General features: G+C 36.1%; 1 non-coding gene across 1 annotated transcript; it reads left to right on the forward strand.

Moving 5' to 3' along the window:
* The first annotated feature begins 4700 nt into the window (after window positions 1-4700).
* On the forward strand, window positions 4701-4772 carry TRNAH-GUG (transfer RNA histidin (anticodon GUG)). Its single transcript has one exon. It is a non-coding gene; the product is annotated as a tRNA-His (tRNA).
* Window positions 4773-12628: the final 7856 nt, after the last annotated feature.

Raw genomic sequence — 12628 nt, forward strand, 5'->3', positions numbered from 1 at the left:
AGAGAGAGAGAGAAGCATAAAATATTTATGCATTTGGAAAAGCAAGTAGCTCAAATGCATTTGATTTAGAAAATAAGATAAACATGTTTTTTAAGCTTTTGATTAGCCATTTTGAATACAATTCTATTATACATAAGCCACCCAAGTTTTCTTTTTTTTTTTTTTTTTAGGAGAAATTGTAATTTTATTAATTATTAGACAATAAAAGCTCAGTAATTACAATTTTATAGAGACAGTTAGAATAAGAGTGAACTCACACCTTGCATAATTGCCGAGAAACAACATATTTAGCAAGGAGATAGGCCCCTTTGTTCCATTCTCTTCTAACATGAAAGACAGACTAAGAATGAAAATCTTTTAGAATTCCTCTCGTGTCTAAAATAATACTGTCATATCATCTCTCTCGAGAAACTCCTTTGTTCAGACCATTCACTACGGTCTACGCATTCCCTTCCAGAATAATCGAAGAGTAGCCCATCAATCAACCCAAGTTGCGGCCCTAATTCTCCATATGTTTCCGTATGCAATTCTTTTGCTTTATTTTTATTTGAAATTCTTGTAAAAACTTATGTTCTCTCTTTTCTCTCTCTCTCTCTCTCTCTCTCTCTATATATATATATATATAATAAAAACATTAACAGACAACTCAAATATAAAATATTCCTTTAAATATAAAAAATAATTTTAGTTTTTATGATACATCATAATAATTTTTCAAACTAAAAAATAAAAATACCTCTAAAAATAGATTAACAAAAACAATTAGTTTTTCCTTTTGAGACAAAAGGATATAATTTATTATAAAATGTCTACTTACTTACCTCTGTTTCATGTTATGAATGATTTTTTTTTTAAAAAAAAAAAAAGAAAAAGAAAAATGAATTTAATCCATTCATTGTTTTTAGTACTTAACATTATCAATAAAAATAATATTTACTTAAAATAAAAAAAAAATTAAAAATATTTATTATTTAATAACTTTAAAAAGTAATTAGCTAAATTAACAAAATTAAATTAAAAAAAATAAAAAAAATAAAAATGAAAGAGCTCGTTGGGATTGGTGTTTTGCGGTGGAAGAGGACAAAGCTTTTGTCCCAAACGATCCGCTGAAAAGTGGAATGGATGATGGATCCCACGAGTTACGTGATGGCTCAGTCAAACATTACTGGAATCGGATTGGCCAATGGGTACAGCTGTCTGGATGCTTTCATTATGTCTGTCCGACCAATCACGTCGCCAGCCTGGTATCGCAACTTGCACGATGCCTCCATGTGGCCTCGCCTCCACGTTCACATTCACTCACGTGCCCCATCTCATAATTATGCGGTTCAACTATCTCGCCGGCGCCGGTACTGCATTCCTCTGCAAACCATTTCTTTCATGGCAGTTTTTTTTCTTTTAACAAATAGCAAGTGATATTATAAAATTTCAAAGCCATAAGACATACATTTTAAAAAATAGAGGGATAGAATTCTTTCACACTCTAAGTCAGAAAAATCTGACTTAAAAAACAGCTACTTATGTAGAGACAACAAGCCTTACTAGAATTACATTTGAGCCTCTCTTACATTAACGTACACTCTCAAATAAAAGAGGGCCGATCTAGCATCTAGCCAACTAAATTCCAATAAAATTTGAGTAATACACAAGCATATTGTACAGGAGAAACAAGTGGAATATAGAACACAACAGCAGGAAAAAAAAAACTGTTGGCAGAAGAGACAGGGACAGAATCTGCCGGAGACAGCAGCGCGTGGAGGACACGCACCGTCATTGGCACCACTCAATCGTAGATTGACCACCGTAGACCCCATCCACCACCGTGCACGCCCAGAAAAGGCCGAGCGTGGCCGTCATGCGCGCTAGAGAGCATTTGCACGCCAAAAGCAAAAGATTCTCTGGCACGTGTAGGCCACGCGCCGAAAACCGACGACCAACGTGGCTAGTGCTTCTAATAGCTGGAGCAGACGACGACGGGGAACGCAGCTGAGGGGCACATGTCTTGAAAAAAACAACGAATGTGTGTAGATCTAGCTCCAAAAGTCGAAGAAAAACGTATGAAAAACCGGCCAAAAAATCACTGATAAACAATACGATCTACCATTCCCCCAAGCTGGACACCTAAATTTGAGCCTTCCTGCCTGAACAAAAAAAAGAAAAAAAAAACACACACACACACAAATACAAGCCACCATAGCCTAACAAGGATAGGAGAAAGTCAGCCACTATCAAATCTACCGGAGGGAACAAAAGCACTACAGCCCTAATGGCTGAGAGAAATCTAGCCTCCACTGAGAAAAACTCAGGGAGGAAACAAAACACTTTAGTCTAAGATGACTAAGGAAAAGACAAGAGCCAGTAGGGAGGGAGGGAGCCTCTCCGAGCAACAAAAAGTTTTTTGGAGGGTTCTCTGGAGAGAGAGAGAGAGAGAGAGAGAGAGAGAGGGGCACCTTTCATGGCAGTTTTCTTTACACATCATTGTGGAACCAATGATAATTAAGGTTTGGATCTTTAATTACATTATTTTAAGCCCATGATCTATCAAATCTGATCAAATTCAACAAATTCTTCTAAGGGTTGACATCTGGGTTGAGATATTTAATAATTTGTTGTTCAAATTATAATAAATTTGAGCAGCAATCGTAAAAAATCATATATAAAACATTTTTGCAAATATAGATAATAGAGATGTACAATTGGTTGCAATAATAGTTATTTTTTCCTAATTGCAACCGATATAGACAGTTATTCATTTTGAAATAACTGCAATGAGCAGTTATCCAATTATTGGTAGCCAATTATCAATCGACAATCGTTTTTCATAAAAAAAAAAATAAAAAAAAAAAACAAAATATATTGTTTTTTAAGCCATAAATTGAAGAAAGAGGAGTGCAATTATAATAGTGAAAGGTATGTTTGTTCCTTGCAAAATTATAGGCATTTGTATTGTTAGAGAAGTGAGGCCTATTCTTGATTCTAATGAAGAAGAAGAGTTGCAACTTGCAATGCCAAGTTGCCCCAAAAATATAGAAACAAGTTGAAGGATCGAAAGCTGGAGAAAAAAAATTTAGACACAAAATTATTAATTAAACTTTTGTGTTCAAGTTTTCTCAATATTAATTTTAGTTTTGAAAAACTTATTTTATCTTAAAACAAATATTCAGCCGGCGACTTATTTGTTGAACAAGTACACCAAGGGTCCGTGTGGGTTTTCGATTTTTAAAAAGTGTGATTTGAGAAAATAAATTTTAAAAACGCATCTAAACATTTGACAAAATTACAGTTTGGCATTTAAAATTACGAGTTTTCAAAACATCATCCCATTTCCTGCCGATTATATAGAGCAGTTTTCTACATTTTTTAAATTTTAAACTTTTTAAAAATGTAATTTTTAAACAATTCATTTTTAATGTTAATTGGTTTGCAACAAATAGTGTTTGTTCATAAAACAAGCATGTGTATTTATTTTTGACGCTCATTGGGCTGATGATGTTGACGAAAACATGAAAACAAAAATCGTTAAAATCCCTATTCCCCCATTTGTACGAGAAACTACACACAGTTTCTCGTTTTGTCTCATTCTCATTATCAATTAATCATCATGCCAACTTTTATGACACACCATTTTGGATAATATTACTAATATATAATTATAATTATAATTATATATATATAGACAAAAGAGTTTCCACACTAGTTTCTGGATCCTTCGCTTATCAGATATAGCTTTACATGTTAATTATTGGCAATATTGCAGCTGGTCCCACCTTAGGTCATCTAGTTATCTCCAACCAGTCTTATCGTGTCGAATGTTTCCGTAAACTAAGAGCATCTTCAGTAATTGGAGTTCAAATAACTACTCAAAAAGTATTAATCTATACTTTAATCACTGGCTATCTTAAAAACACTCTAACAATAATCTCTATTCCACTTTTCATTTTCTTAAAATATTATTTTTTGATCTTTTTTTTTTTTTTTTTTTTTTTTTTTTTTCACTTCTACCTCTCACTCTCCGGTCTCCCCCAACCCCCAACCCCAACCCATCTTCGGCAGTGACGATGCAGAGATCGGATCTGACGATGACGGCGTAGTCGACGGAGGCGTGGATTTTGGTGTGGGGGAGGAAGGCAACGGCGTGCTGTACTTGTCGCGAAGCTTGTCAGGCCTGGTGTTGACGAGGGCAAGCTCATCGATGACCTCCATGTCTGCACCTATCAGGCCTTCCTTAAATCCCTCAACTTCTACCTCCACTTGCCCGCCCACACCTAAGACCCAGCGTACGTGGAGGTCGGTGGGCAGGGGCACGTAGACGGCGTCGACATCTGGATCGTCAATGACGGCCTCGTTCGGCACCGGAGCTTTGGGAGGATCAGTCGGATCTCTGCGTCGGCGCAGAGAGAGGAGACCGATGCCTATTCAGAGGAGCGGGGTAGACGTCAGCGTCGGACCTCATCTTCTCCGGCGGGCGAGAGAGAGGAGTGAGAGACAAAGGGAAGAGAGAAAAAAAAATAGTAGATATGAGAATAGTAAATAGCCACTAGTGGCTATTCACTGTTCATAAAATTAGCAAAAAAGTTAGAATAGCTATTCTTCTGGAGGAAGAAAAAGAGATAAAAATAGGCAAATATAACTTATTGGTGAAAGCAACACTCCTGTCAAAGATGCTCTAAATAAAGAGTAATTTGATATCTTGTCAGCTTGTGGCTGTAGTTTAGTGGTAAGAATTCCACGTTGTGGCCGTGGAGACCTGGGCTCGAATCCCAGCAGCCACAGACAAGTTTTCTCATTTCGAAGCATTTTTTTCACTTCCTTGTCCTTTTGTAGGGCCATCATGTCGATTAATACTGCCAAGTTTTGAGAAATTCCACCCAAATCACTTCAAAGTTCAAATGGTATCAAATAAAATCACTACTATTTTTGAGTGGAGCATAATTTGGATCGCCATCCCGTTTAGACTTTGATGCGTTCTTGCGTCAGTTGCGTGTGTGATCGACACGATATTGCCCATATGGGTAGTGAAAGATCATTTTTTGGGCAAAGAGTCAGTAATGGAATAGAGTTTCGGAGAGAAATGACAGCAGAGATATACTACTTCCAAAAAGTCGTGGTTTTCAATAGTTGCTTGGGAGGAATCTTGACTTTCAAAATATAGTAAAATGTATTCTGCAACAATAATCGACTCCATACTTCTCTTATTGATAGTTCATTTTTAAATAGAAAAATAATAGACTACTGATTATATAATAAGAGATCAATTAGGTCTTGACCTCTAAGACTATGCCAATTCTAGTAAAAAAAAATTAAAATAGAAGGAGATATACTCATTATTAAACTTTAGCACGACACGAAAAATATCTAATAGTGGAAGAAGTGGAGGTTGGCCATTTTGAGATGAACAAAAATTGAAGTTTTTCAAATTTAGCTATGATACCATATAGAATTAGGTAAGACTTTGTATATATGATATCAATACAATGCTATTAATAGACTTCTATACGATGCCTTGCAATTGAAATGTGTGGTAGGGAAAATTAATTCTTAATTTTTTATTTTATTTTATAAGTATTAATTTAAAAATTAATTTTTATTATTATATCATCAGATTTAGTTGTATAACAGTCTACTAAATAACATTATTTATTGATTAGACACCTTACTTCCATGCCAAATATTTGGGGATAACTTCAATTCGGTCTGGGCAGAATTCACCACCTTTTTGCCCACCAATAGCAAGTTGACAAATCAGCATGAAACAAAAAAAATACAAAAATGTAAGTGTAGGCAAAAACACCGGATCATCTCCTTCCTTCCAAAAATCCTCCTCCCAGTCCCAGCCACTGCCACACACGGCCAAGCCGGACCTCGAGCTCGGCGGCAACTCCACGGCCGGATCGGCAACTCCACGGCGTCGGAACTCGAACGAATCGGCACCCAATTTTTTTTCTCTTTGCTGTGAAATGAAGATCGAGGGAGAGAGATGAGAGATGAGAGATGGAAACCCAGCCCCAACCACCGACCCCCGACCCCGACCCAGCCCCAACCACCGACCCGGCGTACCCATGGAAGCTGCGCCACCACGGGGCCGACCCGAGATGAAGAGATCGAGGGAGAGAGATGAGAGATCCAGCCCCAACCATCGACCCCCGACCCAGACCCAAACAATCAAACCGGCGTTCGACCCCGAATCTCTGTGGTCGCCGGATCTGGAGGCTCGCCGGTGGTCGCCGGATCTCTGTGGCCGGATCGCTGTGGCTGGATCACCGGCTGTCCGGCGACGGGGAAGAGGCAGTCGGCTGACGGGTTGGGTTGAGGAGATTCGGTTTTTTTTTTTCATATTTTTTCAGTCCAGGCGGACGTGCGGTGATTTGGGGCGGATTAGGGGTGGACCGGCGGACCGCCTGACGGGCGGACGGCGGATGGGCGGCGTTGGGTGGACGTGCAATGGGATTTTTTTTTTGTTTTGGAATGTTGGATTGTTGGTACTGTTGTGAGAGGATTTTCTCTACGAGGCGGACGTTCGTTGGATGACCGGCAAGCTGGATGACCGGCGGACGGCGGACGGGCGGCGTTGGGCGGACGTGCAGTGGGATTTTTTTTTTTGTTTTGGAATGTTGGTACTGTTGGGAGAGGATTGCCTGCTTCACCAAAATTTTCATTTTTTGCATTTTTTTGCTTTTAGCTGATGTGTCAAGTGATAATTGGTGGGCATAAAACCCCTCTTTTCTGCCACGACCGGACCGAAGACGCACTCCAAATATTTTACCTGAACTATTAGGTTTATCTTAATGACAATGTTCCAAATAAGGATTTTTGTTAAATTATCATTCAACCCAAAAGGTTAAGTTGATATGAAGATGTAAATTTAATCATTTAGTATTAGAATGGAGGCCCTGAGTTTGAACCCTATTTTCGTCAATTCACCCCCATTTAAATTAAATATCTCATGTGTTGAGCCACACCTATTAAATGGGATTTTGAGCTCATTCGTGAGAGAGGGTGTTAAATATTTGATTAAATGATTAAATTTATCTCTTCTGATCAGCTTAACAATTTTTTCATAGTTGTCTCCATTTCTACTAAAGGACTTCATATGTGTGTGTTTGTGTGTTATAAATTACATTTTTATTTTACCATTATTTCACATTGTTGATGTCGTAGTACCAACTAACTATTAATTTTTATTTTTATTTCAAAAAATGATTAATTCAAGAATTGGTTAGAATAGTCACATTAACATTATGAGACAAAAATATAATTTCTAGCATATTGTATTGTGTGTGTGTGTGTATATATATATATATATATATATATATATATGTATAAAACCTCTGAACAAACAACCATACATCAAACAATCAAGGTGTGACAAAAATGTCACTTTTTTTAATTATAAATTAATAAAAAAATACTAAACTATTTTTTAAAACAAAAAAATGGGTAAATGCAAAATCAGTCATTGCGGTTGGCCTAAATTACAAATTACTCCATGCAATATAAAAAATAATTTAGAGGTCTTCGAGGTAGGCCAAAATAATAATTTAGTTCATAGAATTAATTTCGTCAAAATACTTGATGGATTCCGTTAGTGTGCTACGTCACCACCAATAAAATAATGAAATATGTCGCTCTTAATAAAATAATGTAAAAATATTAAATATATAAAAATTAAAAACTTAAAAAATTAAGTACTATTTTTATAAGAAAAAAGAAAAAAGAAAGGGGAAAGAGGGCCCAAAGGTAGTTGGGGGTGGTGCGCCACCACTAGGCTTTGCAATTTTTGACAAGACCCGCGAACCCGGCACGAGCACGGCACGAAAAAAATGGGTTTGAGTTTAGCATTATCAAGTAAGGGTCATAATCTGTTTATAATCGTGTTTCGCGGGTCAGAACACGATTATGACACGGTTCCTCTGCTAGTGTTCTTGCCCAAACAATCTGCGAGACTCTGAGGACCAGATGACCCAATTGCATCTCCTACAGAGCCTTACAAGTCTTGGGTGATGGGTCATGACCACAAGAAACAAGATCCACCAGAACGGGGCTCCAAATAACATCAAGGTCAATTGTGTTTAGCGGGTTGAGTTCGTGTTACCCGATTCACAATCGGGTCGTGTTCAAGTCACAGGTTCCAACTTAATTAATAATCGAGTCGGGTTCGTGTTGAACCTGTTTGTGTAATGGGGTCAGCCCGGGTCGACACTAACCCGAATTGCCAAGCCTAACCACCACCCCCTCCCCCAAGGGGGTGGGTGCCTGCGGCCACCCATTTTCTCCTTTATTTTTTATTTTTTTAAAAAAAAAATTAAATTTTTAAGATTTAAGAGTGATATGTGTCATGATTCTATTAGTACTGACGTGGTACACTAACGGAATTCATTAAGTGTTTTCATAGAATTTGACTACAAGGACTAAATTATTATTTTAGCCTACTTTTAGGACTTCAGAATTATTTTTTATACCACATAGAACGATTTGTAATTTATGCCAACTACATGGACTACTCCACACCCTTGGGTTTTTTTTTTTTTTTTTTTTAAAAAAAAAAATTAGTTTAGTTTATTTTTTATTTTATTAATTTCTTGTTTTAATTGTTAAAAAAATAAAGGTATTATAAAAATATAATAAAAAAATAATAATTTTGACAAACATGAAACATTAATAGTTTGAAGCATCACCTTAACACACTTATCATTCCATGGGCTATTTTACAACCGAGTGTAGTTCGTGGGTTTCTTATATTTTTTTTTTCCATATATATATATATTCGTTTTATAATTGAAAGCCCTCCATGTCCCCCTTCACCGTCCACTTTATGGTATCTGAAAAAGAAAAAAGACGGTGGCAATCATTAGACTTCAGCATTTGCAGTCATTAGGCGACATCGACCGGCTCTAATTGTTGCTCTTTACGCTACAAACACATAACCATATCGAATCTTATATTATCTTTATGAAAAAAAGATAATTGCATCATTAGCTTTTAAGATTTACCTAAATTATAAATTACTTTTTGTAGTATAAAAAGTACATAAATGATCATGTGATAAACTACAATTACGAATCACTCCCTGAACCTATTTTCCGTTCATTAAGTTAACAGATTTCGTTAGTTTGCTATGTCATACCCAATAAAAAATCGACACGTGTCAATTACAAGAAAAAAATATGAATAAATAAAACTTAAAAAATATATATATATTTTTAAAGAAAATAGAAAATAATAAAGGGGTTGCTACTGGGGGTGGCCCGGCCACATCTAGGGGTAGCGCAAGGCCTCCCCTAGGCCTGGGGTGGCCACATGTCAATTTCCTATTATGTATAACGTGGCAAACGAATGAAATCTGTTAACTTGATGGATGAGAAACAGGTTAAGAGAATGATTCGTAATTACAGTTTTTCACATGGACCCTTCTTGAACTTTTTGTACCACAATAAGTGATTTGTAATTTATACCAACTTTAATGACTAATTTTGCAATTATCCCTTATACAAAAGGTTGCTTCTAGTTGTGGCCAGGTCAAAGAGCGACTAGAAACAACAAGTTTTTTTCTTCTTTTCTTTTCTTTTTTTAATTTTTAAATTATGATTGATTGATCAAATCAACAATACCTACTCCTACTAATTAATGGATTAAGTTAAAATATCAGTTTTAAAATAATTCAAGTTGTGATTAACCATTACTTTCTACTTTTTCTTTTTGACCTTATAACAGTTTCAGAAATTCTTAAAGTCTCTATTTGAGCTATGTTTGATTCACTTATTTGGATTGCATCGGCTTCAGGGGTTTTCTCTACCAAGACGGCTCATCATTTATATTCTTCCTCTCGATCCCCTCCAGTTTCACCTGTTGCTCCTATCAGTTGGAAAGGTCTGTGGAAGCTGAAGCTAAATCATAGACTCAAACTTTTCCTCTGGAAAATGGTCTGGAATATTGTCCCTACAAAGGATCGTATTGCTCAATCTATTGTCACCTCTCATAGGGATTCTTCATGCTCTCTATGTTCTGCTTCAACAGATTCACAGCTTCATCTTTTTTTTCTCATGCCCTATTGCGAAAGTCATTTGGAGGAACTCTTTTTGGCCATTGGACATTACTACCCTCTGTATCTCTGAAATTTCTAATTGGCTAAATATTATTCTTCATTCGGGGACAATAGGTATTCCTCCTGAAGATTTTCATCTATTCCAAATTTTTGTAATGGTAGCTTGTGATTGTATCTGGCACTCTCGAAACAAAGCTCATAATGATGGTTGGATTTCAAATGCTTTATCTATCTCAGCTAATGTTAATCGTTCATCTTGGACGCACTTCTGGGCTTGGTCAAACAAAATTTCTCCTGTTCTCCAGGTCTGGACTAAGCATGCTCCTCTTTGCTTCAAAATTAATTATGATACAGCAATTCAAAGGAATTTCTCAGCACAAGCAGCTGTTTGTCGAGATTCTACAGGTGCCATTATTCAAGTTTTGACGAGAATTAGTCCCCCTTGCACCCCTTTGTATGGAGAAGCAACCGCAGCTCTTCTTGCAGCTACACTGTGTTCATCTATGAGACTAACCCATGTAACTTTTGAAGGTGATTTTCTGACAGTCAACCTTACCATCAATAATCTTACGATTACTCAAGACTAGCGTATTTCGTCAATCATATCGAATTTTATTTTAACCATTTCCCCCACTACTAGCTGGTCTGCTAGTAATATCAACCGAAGTGCAAACTTCTGCGCTCACTATGTGGCTGATTGGACCGCGACTAGATTTACCTTTAGTTGCATTCTCACCTCTAGTTCGTCCATTCCATCCCTGTTTTGGAATTAATTTTTCTTTCTCTTTTAAAGTTCCTTGACTTCTTGTATGCTTTGACAACTGTCGGACTTTTTTTTTTTAAAAAAAAAAAAAAAAAAAAAAAAGAAACCCATTACTTTCTTATTCTATTTCACAAGAGTCTATCCAACAAAGATTCGCTCTACTACAAAAAAACCGTGAGCCAAACCATCTCCCACTACGATTAAAATTCAAAGCAAATAATATAATAAACCCCACGAGACACCTTTCCGTTGATGTTTATCGTCCTACGTTCTTTTAACCCGTCCTATGAATTGGGACGGCTTAATTAGTGTTACAACATAAATGTGTATAATATTTATCCAATTAGACATACACATATTAATAGGATTTATACTTGTGAGTTACTTTTATATTGTGTAAAAATTATTTTTTTATATGAACTACGTACACTAAAAATAAATAAATAAATAACTTCAATTTTTGCACATCAACCGACCTCGATGATACTGATAGACCTTGGGGGCCACTTGATTTGTTTATGGGTGGCCAATAACTATTGCCATGTGTCATGTCAGCGTCAAGCATGACAAAGATCCAATTCATTACAAAACTCACTCACTACTGCTTATCCCCTTTCCTCTTTTTCTTTTCATATAATAATAATAATAATAATAATAATAATAATAATAATAATATTTCATCTCTCAATACCCCTACATATTATTTGAAAGTTATTTATTTGTTTATTTTATTTTCTTCAATGTTTTGAAAAAAGTGTGTGAACTATCAAAACCAGTCGGGATAGCGTCCGATATGCCCATTACAAATTTTAATAACCGATTTGCAAGAAATAGCCGGTCACACCATATACAAAATGTTGTCTATACATTCAGAATCACACTAATAACTCAAGTCAATTCACAAGGTTTGTTAAAACTATCAGTGATATACATATAAAATACGTGTAAGATTATCATCATGACCATCATACTTGCAAATTAACGCAATTATCAGTGAACTGATCGGATTAACCAACCAAAGTTCGCTTCAGTAACGGTCGATATTACATTTGAAATAAATAGCTTTGTTTGTGTGGCCTAATCTCAAGATTGTTTGAATAATTATTTTGAAAATATTTGCTTAAAACATAAAATTAAATTATGCAAAAAAGGGTTGGAGGTTGGTCTCGATCCATGCATGGCGTTTGTCGACAAACTCGACGGCCAGGTGCAGTAGCCACACGATGGTTGTCAGAAGAAATTCAACGATCACATAGTAATTGTGGTTGGCCAGCTCCGATGGCCACACAGTGATAGCTAGACACACATATGACACTAATTTTTATTTATTTAATATTAGTTTTCAGACAATTTATCGAAATTATTTTCATAAATATAGTCAACAAAAATTTTTCTTTACGTGTTTTGAAATGTATTTTTTATACACATTTTATAAAAACTATTTGTTGAGCCTTGAGGGATGAGATCAGAAAACTTGTCTGTATAATAACTTAAAAGTATTTTCCATTATCTAAAAATAAAAAAAAAATAAAAAAAAATAAAAAAAAAACCCGAAAAACAAAAACACATAAATATACAAAAAGTGATTCGATCTTTCCAGAGGCCAAGGAAAGCAGACAAAAACTCCCACTATACAGAACGTAACGTGGCCCTTATCCTTGCTGAACACGTGGCAAAATTTCGGCAATTGCTTCGGTGTACGAACAAGAGGGGCTGGTAGAGTGGTAGATGGTCTTCCCCAAAATGTGAAATAACCCAATAATATCATTATTCACAGCCTGTTCACCAATCACGTTCTAAAAGTTTTTGCCATCCTCATTCTC

This window comes from Alnus glutinosa, chromosome 7, assembly GCF_958979055.1.
Source record: "Alnus glutinosa chromosome 7, dhAlnGlut1.1, whole genome shotgun sequence".
In the NCBI taxonomy this organism is placed as follows: domain Eukaryota; kingdom Viridiplantae; phylum Streptophyta; class Magnoliopsida; order Fagales; family Betulaceae; genus Alnus; species Alnus glutinosa.